The sequence below is a fragment of the Engystomops pustulosus genome, chromosome 11 (genome assembly GCF_040894005.1).
Source record: "Engystomops pustulosus chromosome 11, aEngPut4.maternal, whole genome shotgun sequence".
Taxonomy (NCBI): Eukaryota; Metazoa; Chordata; class Amphibia; order Anura; family Leptodactylidae; genus Engystomops; species Engystomops pustulosus.
The window spans coordinates 7,551,319-7,562,896 of NC_092421.1; positions in this window are offsets into that span (position 1 = coordinate 7,551,319).

Below are 11,578 nucleotides of genomic sequence, written 5' to 3' on the forward strand. Positions count from 1 at the left end.
TGAATGGTCATTGACTTTACAACAAATGTTACACAAATCATTTCTAGTAAATATGAGAAAAAAGAGAAAACTGCTTCTGTCGTCACTTCTTTCCTTCACTCCTATTACTGGGGGCTGTATATTTATTACTGGGGGTTGTATATTTATTACTGGGGGCTGTATATTTATTACTGGGGGCTGTACATTTATTACTGGGGGTTGTATATATATTACTGGGGGCTGTATATATATTACTGGGGTCTGTATATATATTACTGGGGGCTGTATATATATTACTGGGGGCTGTATATATATTACTGGGGCTGTATATATTACTGGGGGTTGTATATATATTACTGGGGGTTGTATATATATTACTGGGGGCTGTATATATATTACTGGGGTCTGTATATATATTACTGGGGCTGTATATATTACTGGGGGCTGTATATATTACTGGGGGCTGTATATTTATTACTGGGGGTTGTATATATATTACTGGGGGCTGTATATTTATTACTGGGGGCTGTATATTTATTACTGGGGGCTGTATATATATTACTGGGGGCTGTATATATTACTGGGGGCTGTATATATATTACTGGGGGCTGTATATTTATTACTGGGAGCTGTATATATATATTACTGGGGGCTGTATATTTATTACTGGGGGCTGTATATATATTACTGGGGGCTGTATATTTATTACTGGGAGCTGTATATATATATTACTGGGGGCTGTATATTTATTACTGGGGGCTGTATATTTATTACTGGGGGCTGTATATATATTACTGGGGGCTGTATATATATTACTGGGGCCTGTATATATATTACTGGGGCTGTATATATTACTGGGGGCTGTATATATTATTGGGGGCTGTATATTTATTACTGGGGGCTGTATATATATTACTGGGGGCTGTATATTTATTACTGGGGGCTGTACATTTATTACTGGGGGTTGTATATATATTACTGGGGGCTGTATATTTATTACTGGGGGCTGTATATTTATTACTGGGGGCTGTATATATATTACTGGGGGCTGTATATATATTACTGGGGGCTGTATATTTATTACTGGGGCCTGTATATTTATTACTGGGGCCTGTATATATATTACTGGGGGCTGTATATTTATTACTGGGGGCTGTATATATATTACTGGGGGCTGTATATATATATATATATATATATATATATATTACTGGGGGCTGTATATATATTACTGGGGGCTGTATATTTATTACTGGGAGCTGTATATATATATTACTGGGGGCTGTATATTTATTACTGGGGGCTGTATATTTATTACTGGGGGCTGTATATATATTACTGGGGCTGTATATATATTACTGGGGGCTGTATATATATTACTGGGGCCTGTATATATATTACTGGGGCTGTATATATTACTGGGGGCTGTATATATTATTGGGGGCTGTATATTTATTACTGGGGGCTGTATATATATTACTGGGGGCTGTATATATATTACTGGGGCTGTATATATTACTGGGGGCTGTATATATTATTGGGGGCTGTATATTTATTACTGGGGGCTGTATATATATTACTGGGGGCTGTATATTTATTACTGGGAGCTGTATATATATATTACTGGGGGCTGTATATTTATTACTGGGGTCTGTATATATTCCAGAAGAGAAAAAGATAAGCGGCACTCACCATATCTTGTGCAATCGATATATATTTATTAGAGGTGTAGGTACAGAGAGGAGCGGGGCCTGGCGACGAGTCGTTTCGCGCCTACCGGCGCATCATCAAGCCAATGACGTCACTTGCCCGCGCCGCGCCACAATTTATGCGTGCGTGCCGGCAAGTGTCGCCATGGGAACAATATGTATACATCAGGCCAGTAGTGGCGCTCACCCGCGCCGCGCCAAAATTCGTGCGCACGCGCCGATGATTGCCACCGGGGAGATGACACGAAGTGCCAAATAACAACACACGGTGAGTATAAAAGCAATGAATGTGTCACAATTAAAAACATTACAACGTAATAAATCTTAACATTGGCAAATAGCAGGCTATAAAATGAGGCATCAGGTTATATTCCATCAAAGGGTATAGTTACGCTTATGTCTCTACCCAATAGAGTATTCAAAAAGCACTGTACCATGGAATGTATTAGGGGATGGGACCTAGAAGGGAGGTATCTTTATTAGAGAAAAACACTATAATCGTTTTTATCGTTCAGACCTAAGGTGCCAGTGGCATCGAAGGCAATGATCTGTCTACTTTCTTCTCTTAGCAATCTTAAGTTCCTATCACCTCCATCAGCGTTATTTTTAATTTGGGTGATTCCAGCAAACCTAAGAGTCCCTGGATTGCCATTATGACAATTTCTGATATGTTCAATGAGGCGGGGACACCCATTTCCGAGTACTACTTTTTCTTTTCTTTTATGCTGGGTCTGTATATATATTGCTGGGGTCTGTATATATATATTACTGGGGTCTGTATATATATTACTGGGGACTGTATATTTATTACTGGGGGTTGTCTATTTATTACTGAGGGCTGTATATATATTACTGGGGGCTGTATATATTACTGGGGGCTGTATATATATATTACTGGGGGCTGTATATATATATTACTGGGGGCTGTATATATATATTACTGGGGGCTGTATATATATTACTGGGGGTTGTATATATATATTACTGGGGACTGTATATTTGTTACTGGGGGTTGTATATATATTACTGGGGGCTGTATATTTATTACTGGGGGCTGTATATATATTACTGGGGGCTGTATATATATATATATATATATATATATATATATGTATATATATTACTGGGGGCTGTATATTTATTACTGGGGGCTGTATATATATTACTGGGGGCTGTATATTTATTACTGGGGGTTGTATATTTATTACTGGGGACTGTATATATATTACTGGGGGCTGTATATATATTACTGGGGGCTGTATATTTATTACTGGGGGCTGTATATTTATTACTGGGGGCTGTATATATATTACTGGGGGCTGTATATTTGTTACTGGGTGCTGTATGTTAATTACTGGGGGTTGTATATATTACTGGGGGCTGCATATTTATTACTGGGGGCTGTATATTTGTTACTGGGGGTTGTATATATATATATTACTGGGTGCTGTATGTTAATTACTGGGGGTTGTATATATTACTGGGGACTGTATATATATTACTGGGGGCTGTATATTTATTACTGGGGGTTGTATATTTATTACTGGGGGCTGTATATATATTACTGGGGGCTGTATATTTATTACTGGGGCTGTATATATATATATATATATATATATATATATATATATATTACTGGGGGCTGTATATATATTACTGGGGGCTGTATATATATTACTGGGGGCTGTATATATATTACTGGGGCTGTATATATATTACTGGGGCTGTATATTTATTACTGGGGCTGTATATATATTACTGGGGCTGTATATTTATTACTGGGGTCTGTATATTTGTTACTGGGGGCTGTATATATATTACTGGGGGCTGTATATATATTACTGGGGCTGTATATTTATTACTGGGGGCTGTATATTTATTACTGGGGGCTGTATATTTATTACTGGGGGCTGTATATTTATTACTGGGGGCTGTATATTTATTACTGGGGGCTGTATATTTATTACTGGGGGCTGTATATATATTACTGGGGCTGTATATATTACTGGGGGCTGTATATATATTACTGGGGGCTGTATATATTACTGGGAACTGTATATATATTACTGGGGGCTGTATATATATATTACTGGGGGCTGTATATATATTACTGGGGGCTGTATATTTATTACTGGGGGCTGTATATTTATTACTGGGGGCTGTATATTTATTACTGGGGGCTGTATATATATTACTGGGGGTTGTATATTTATTACTGGGGGTTGTATATATATATTACTGGGAGCTGTATATATATATATATATATATAACTGTGGGCTGTATATATATTACTGGGGCTGTAGTTATTACTGGGTGTTGTATATATTATTGGGGTCTGTATATTTGTTACTGGGGGCTGTATATATATTACTGGGGCTGTATATTTATTACTGGGGGCTGTATATTTATTACTGGGAGCTGTATATATATTACTGGGAGCTGTATATATATATATATTACTGGGGGCTGTATATATATTACTGGGAGCTGTATATTTATTACTGGGAGCTGTATATTTATTACTGGGAGCTGTATATTTATTACTGGGGGCTGTATATTTATTACTGGGGGCTGTATATTTATTACTGGGGGCTGTATATTTATTACTGGGGGCTGTATATATATTACTGGGGCTGTATATATTACTGGGGGCTGTATATATATTACTGGGGGCTGTATATATTACTGGGAACTGTATATATATTACTGGGGGCTGTATATATATATTACTGGGGGCTGTATATATATTACTGGGGGCTGTATATTTATTACTGGGGGCTGTATATATATTACTGGGGGTTGTATATTTATTACTGGGGGCTGTATATATATTACTGGGGGCTGTATATTTATTACTGGGGGTTGTATATATATTACTGGGGGCTGTATATTTATTACTGGGGCTGTAGTTATTACTGGGGGCTGTTTATTTATTACTGGGGGTTGTATATATATTACTGGGGGCTGTATATATATTACTGGGGGCTGTATATATATATTACTGGGGGCTGTATATATATTACTGGGGGCTGTATATTTATTACTGGGGGCTGTATATATATTACTGGGGGTTGTATATTTATTACTGGGGGCTGTATATATATTACTGGGGGCTGTATATTTATTACTGGGGGTTGTATATTTATTACTGGGGGCTGTATATTTATTACTGGGGGCTGTATGTTAATTACTGGGGGTTGTATATATTACTGGGGGCTGTATATTTATTACTGGGGACTGTATATATATTACTGGGGGCTGTATATATATTACTGGGGCTGGATATATATTACTGGGGCTGTATATTTATTACTGGGGGTTGTATATATTACTGGGGGCTGTATATATATTACTAGGGCTCTATATATATTACTGGGGGCTGTATATATATTACTGGGGCTGGATATATATTACTGGGGCTGTATATTTATTACTGGGGGTTGTATATATTACTGGGGGCTGTATATATATTACTAGGGCTCTATATATATTACTGGGGGCTCTATATATATTACTGGGGGCTCTATATATATTACTGGGGGCTGTATATTTATTACTGGGGGCTGTATATTTATTACTGGGGCTGTATATATATTACCGGGGGCTGTTTATTTATTACCGGGGGCTGTATATATTTTACTAGGGTCGGTATATTTATTACTGGGGGCTGTATATATGTTACTGAGGGCTGTTTATATATTACTGGGGGCTGTATATATTATTGGGGTCTGTATATTATTGGGGTCTGTATATATTTATTACTGGGGCTGTAAATATTTTACTGGGGGCTGTATATATATTACAGGGGGCTGTATATTTATTACTAGGGCTGTATATATATTACTGGGGGCTGTATATATTACTGGGGGCTGTATATATATTGCTGGGAGCTGTATATATATTACTGGGAGCTGTATATATATATATATATATTACTGGGGTCTGTATATATATTACTGTGGGTTGTATATATATATTACTGGGAGCTGTATATATATATATATTACTGTGGGCTGTATATATTACTGGGAGCTGTATATATATATTACTGGGGTCTGTATATATATATTACTGTGGGTTGTATATATATATTACTGGGAGCTGTATATATATATATATATTACTGTGGGCTGTAGTTATTACTGGGTGTTGTATATATTATTGGGGTCTGTATATTTATTACTGGAAGCTGTATACTGTATATACTCGAGTATAAGCCAATTTTTTCAGCACAAAAATTGTGCGGAAAATTCTCACCTGGGCTTATATTTGAGAGAAGATAAAAAACAAACAGTGTACTCAACTTCAGGGCAGATCGAGAGTACACTGTTTTTTTCCTACAGGCATTATATTGGGGGCAGGAGCTGGCAGGCGATATACTATATGGGACTGGCTGGCTATATACTACAGGGGTCTTGCTGGCTATATACTGGGAAGGCTATGAGCAATGCATTTCCCACCTTCGGCTTATACTTGAGTCAATAGGTTTTTCCAGTTTTTTGTGTTAAAATTAGGAGTCGTGGCTTATACTCGAGTATATACAGTATATATTACTGGGGGCTGTATACATTACTAGGGTCTGTATATTTATTACGGGGATACATATATATATTATATTACTGGGGGCGCTGGACAAGTTAGATGAATTGCAATTTTAATACAGAGAACCATCAGCTCATCACAGGAGGAAGAGGCAGGGTGGAGGGGGAACAAGAAAAAGGTGAGTACAGCTTCTTTATATTTATTCAACAAAAGAGGAACCATAAGAGCGGGGGCCACAATATGAAGAGGAGCAGAGAGGGGGCAACAATAAGAGGGAGATCCGCGAAGGGGCCATAGTAAGAGGGGGGGACAGAGAGGAGGCACAATAAGAGGGAGAGCAGAGAGGGGGGCACAATAAGAGGGAGAGCAGAGAGGGGGACACAATAAGAGGGAGAGCAGAGAGGGGGGCACAATAAGTGGGAGAGCAGAGAGGGGGGCACAATAAGAGGGAGAGCAGAGAGGGGGGCACAGTAAGAGGGAGAGCAGAGAGAGGGCACAATAAGAGGGAGAGCAGAGAGGGGGCACAATAAGAGGGAGAGCAGAGAGGGGGCACAATAAGAGGGAGAGCACAGAGAGGGGGGCACAATAAGAGGGAGAGCAGAGAGGGGGGCACAATAAGAGGGAGAGCAGAGAGGGGGGCACAATAAGAGGGAGAGCAGAGAGGGGGGCACAATAAGAGGGAGAGCAGAGAGGGGGGCACAATAAGAGGGAGAGCAGAGAGGGGGGCACAATAAGAGGGAGAGCAGAGAGGGGGGCACAATAAGAGGGAGAGCAGAGAGGGGGGCACAATAAGAGGGAGAGCAGAGAGGGGGCACAATAAGAGGGAGAGCAGAGAGGGGGGCACAATAAGAGGGAGAGCAGAGAGGGGGGCACAGTAAGAGGGAGAGCAGAGAGGGGGGCACAGTAAGAGGGAGAGCAGAGAGGGGGGCACAATAAGAGGGAGAGCAGAGAGGGGGGCACAGTAAGAGGGAGAGCAGAGAGAGGGGGGCACAATAAGAGGGAGAGCAGAGAGGGGGGCACAATAAGAGGGAGAGCAGAGAGGGGGCACAATAAGAGGGAGAGCAGAGAGAGGGCACAATAAGAGGGAGAGCAGAGAGGGGGGCACAATAAGAGGGAGAGCAGAGAGGGGGCACAATAAGAGGGAGAGCAGAGAGGGGGGCACAATAAGAGGGAGAGCAGAGAGGGGGCACAATAAGAGGGAGAGCAGAGAGGGGGCACAATAAGAGGGAGTGCAGAGAGGGGGGCACAGTAAGAGGGAGAGCAGAGAGAGGGCACAATAAGAGGGAGAGCAGAGAGGGGGGCACAATAAGAGGGAGAGCAGAGAGGGGGGCACAATAAGAGGGAGAGCAGAGAGGGGGGCACAATAAGAGGGAGAGCAGAAAGGGGGCACAATAAGAGGGATAGCAGAGAGGGGGGCACAATAAGAGGGAGAGTAGAGAGGGGGCACAATAAGAGGGAGAGCAGAGGGGGGGCACAATAAGAAGGGGAGCAGAGAGGAAGGGGGCACAATAAGAGGGAGAGCAGAGAGGGGGGCACAATAAGAAGGGGATCAGAGAGGAAGGGGGCACAATGAGAGGGGGCACAATAAGAGGGAGAGCACAGAGAGGGGGGCACAATAAGAGGGAGAGCAGAGATGGGGGCACAATAAGAGGGAGAGCAGAGAGGGGGCACAATAAGAGGGAGAGCACAGAGAGGGGGGCACAATAAGAGGGAGAGCACAGAGAGGGGGCACAATAAGAGGGAGAGCACAGAGGGGGGCACAATAAGAGGGAGAGCAGAGAGAGGGCACAATAAGAGGGAGAGCAGAGAGGGGGGCACAATAAGAGGGAGAGCAGAGAGAGGGCACAATAAGAAGGAGAGCAGAGAGGGGTCACAATAAGAGGGAGAGCAGAGAGGGGGCACAATAAGAGGGAGAGCAGAGAGGGGGGCACAATAAGAGGGAGAGCAGAGAGGGGGCACAATAAGAGGGAGAGCACAGAGGGGGGCACAATAAGAGGGAGAGCAGAGAGAGGGCACAATAAGAGGGAGAGCAGAGAGGGGGGCACAATAAGAGGGAGAGCAGAGAGAGGGCACAATAAGAAGGAGAGCAGAGAGGGGTCACAATAAGAGGGAGAGCAGAGAGGGGCACAATAAGAGGGAGAGCAGAGAGGGGGGCACAATAAGAGGGAGAGCAGAGAGAGGGGACACAATAAGAGGGAGAGCAGAGAGGGGGGCACAATAAGAGGGAGAGCACAGAGGGGGGCACAATAAGAGGGAGAGCAGAGAGAGGGGACACAATAAGAGGGAGAGCACAGAGGGGGGCACAATAAGAGGGACAGCAGAGAGGGGGACACAATAAGAGGGACAGCAGAGAGGGGGACACAATAAGAGGGACAGCAGAGAGGGGGACACAATAAGAGAGAGAGTAGAGAGGGGGGCACAATAAGAGGGAGAGCACAGAGGGGGGGGGCACAATAAGAGGGAGAGCAGAGAGGGGAACAATAAGAGGGAGGGCAGAGATGGGGGCACAATAAGAGTGAGAGCAGAGATGGGGGCACAATAAGAGGGAGAGCAGAGAGGGGAACAATAAAAGGGAGGGCAGAGATGGGGGCACAATAAGAGGGAGAGCAGAGAGAGGGCACAATAAGAGGGAGAGCAGAGAGGGGAACAATAAGAGGGAGGGCAGAGATGGGGGCACAATAAGAGGGAGAGCAGAGAGGGGAACAATAAGAGGGAGAGTAGGTAACCTGTAGGATAAGGAAGTGGAGCAGAGAAATTGGGACCAATAAAAGGGGAAGGGGAGCAGAGAAAGGGTCCACAATAAGAGGTCGCGCTTTTTGTCCCCCCTGAGGTCGGGAGGTATAATCTTGTTATGACCTTATACATATGATCCGATCATGTTGTATTTTCTATTGTATTGTAATATAGTGTATTTTGGATGAGTTATAATTGCAAGCACTTTCTTTGTGACATATTTGGTTAATATGGGCGCTCTGTTTTGAGGTCATGTGATCTCTCTATTTTTTAGATAAATATCTGCCCTAATCATTGTACATTTTGCTTGAGAATGGCTCAGATCAAGCCGAAAACATCGCCACTTATCACGATGGAATGAGAGACGGCGCTGGTTCTCCTCCGTGTTGGAGTGCGGCTTATTTTCCAATTTCTGAGACCTTCATCTATTCTTACCTACATAACAAAGTGACTGTCTACGGACTGTCCCTTCTGTGATCCTGACTCCTCTAGCATTGTGTAGCGCTGCTAGTGAGTGCATGGAGTGAATGATTGACCCTTGTGTATGGGTAGTGGGGGGGGGGAGAATGTACAAAGTTCATGTGTTTGAGCGCCTGGTGACGTCATGTGACCCCGCAGCACATCTCACCCAGGCCCCCTGTTATTTTGGCTCTGCGGATCTTTGGCTGAGGTTTAGGAGATCATATTTCACTTGATCCGGGAAGAGGTAGGAACAACTCGAGTTACTTGGGGACACTCCCTGTACTGCACTTAGGGTCAGACAGTAGGTGTTCTCCTTAAGGAGAGATTGCCAATTGCGGCCACCTTAAAGGCATGTGGAGACTTAAAGCCATAGATGCTCCGCACTTATTCTAACTATCCAGGGCTCCTGCCTTTACTCTGAATTGTAGATGTCTTGGTCCATGACTATGGGGGCGGCCATCTTGCCTGAGCTTTGCATATTTAGAGACTTGCTTTCCAGCAGCTGCACTCAGGATAGCCTGCAGACACTGGGGGATGTCTACGGGACAAGTTCTGTGACCTGTGGAAAGGTCATGCTACAGGGATGGGGAGGAGATGTGACATCACGTATTATAAATGATGAAGACTATAATAGAAGCTGCCGCTCATGAGGTGACTGCTGAAAAGTGATGCACAATATAATATGCGACCTAGAAACCGCAGTCAAATCGAGGATCTATTCAGAGCAGATATTTTATGGGTCCTTTAGTTAAATGTCCTGCATATATTTATATATATGTGTTAAAGCCACCAATGTAAATGTTTACGGAAAATGTGATGTTTAAAGGAAATGATACCTGATTTTCTAAATTGTTTGCAAATTTAGAAACTGAAAATTGTGGCGTGTGTAGGTATACAACCCCATGTGCGCACTCTCATACCCCGTAATAAAATCCAGTTAGGCACATTTATTTACCCGGCCGCTGGAGTGCACAGAAAGTCCATTGTCCATGTATGATGCACTGTGCCGCGAGTCACTAAGATCGTGCGCCCGATATCCTGCATGTGTCGCTTCCCCGCTCAGGTCCCCGGAGTTCACCTTCTTCTTCCTGGTGCTGTTAAGTGCATTGTCCGTGTATAATGCGCTGTGCGGGGAGTCACTAAGATCGTGCGCCTGATATCCTCCAGGTGTCACTTCCCCGCTCAGGTCCCCGGAGTTCACCTTCCTCTTCCCGGTGCATGTAAGTGCATTGTCCGTGTATAATGCGCTGTGCAGGGAGTCACTAAGATCGTGCGCCCGATATCCTGCATGTGTCGCTTCCCCGCTCAGGTCCCCGGAGTTCACCTTCTTCTTCCTGGTGTATGTAAGTGCATTGTCCGTGTATAATGCGCTGTGCGGGGAGTCACTAAGATCGTGCGCCCGATATCCTGCATGTGTCGCTTCTCCGCTCAGGTCCCTGGAGTTCACCTTCTTCTTCCTGGTGCTGTTAAGTGCATTGTCCGTGTATAATGCGCTGTGCAGGGAGTCACTAAGATCCTGCACCCGATATCCTGCATGTGTCACTTCCCCCCTTAGGTCCCCGGAGTTCACCTTCTTCTTCCTGGTGCATGTAAGTGCATTGTCCGTGTATAATGCGCTGTGCGGGGAGTCACTAAGATCGTGCGCCTGATATCCTCCAGGTGTCACTTCCCCGCTCAGGTCTCCGGAGTTCACCTTCCTCTTCCCGGTGCATGTAAGTGCATTGTCCGTGTATAATGCGCTGTGCAGGGAGTCACTAAGATCGTGCGCCCGATATCCTGCATGTGTCGCTTCCCCGCTCAGGTCCCCGGAGTTCACCTTCTTCTTCCTGGTGTATGTAAGTGCATTGTCCGTGTATAATGCGTTGTGCGGGGAGTCACTAAGATCGTGCGCCCGATATCCTGCATGTGTCGCTTCTCCGCTCAGGTCCCTGGAGTTCACCTTCTTCTTCCTGGTGCATGTAAGTGCATTGTCCGTGTATAATGCGCTGTGCGGGGAGTCACTAAGATCGTGCGCCCGATATCCTGCATGTGTCACTTCCCCCCTCAGGTCCCCGGAGTTCACCTTCTTCTTCCCGGTGCATGTAAGTGCATTGTCTGTGTATAATGCGCTGTGCAGGGAGTCACTAAGATCCTGCGCCCGATATCCTGCATG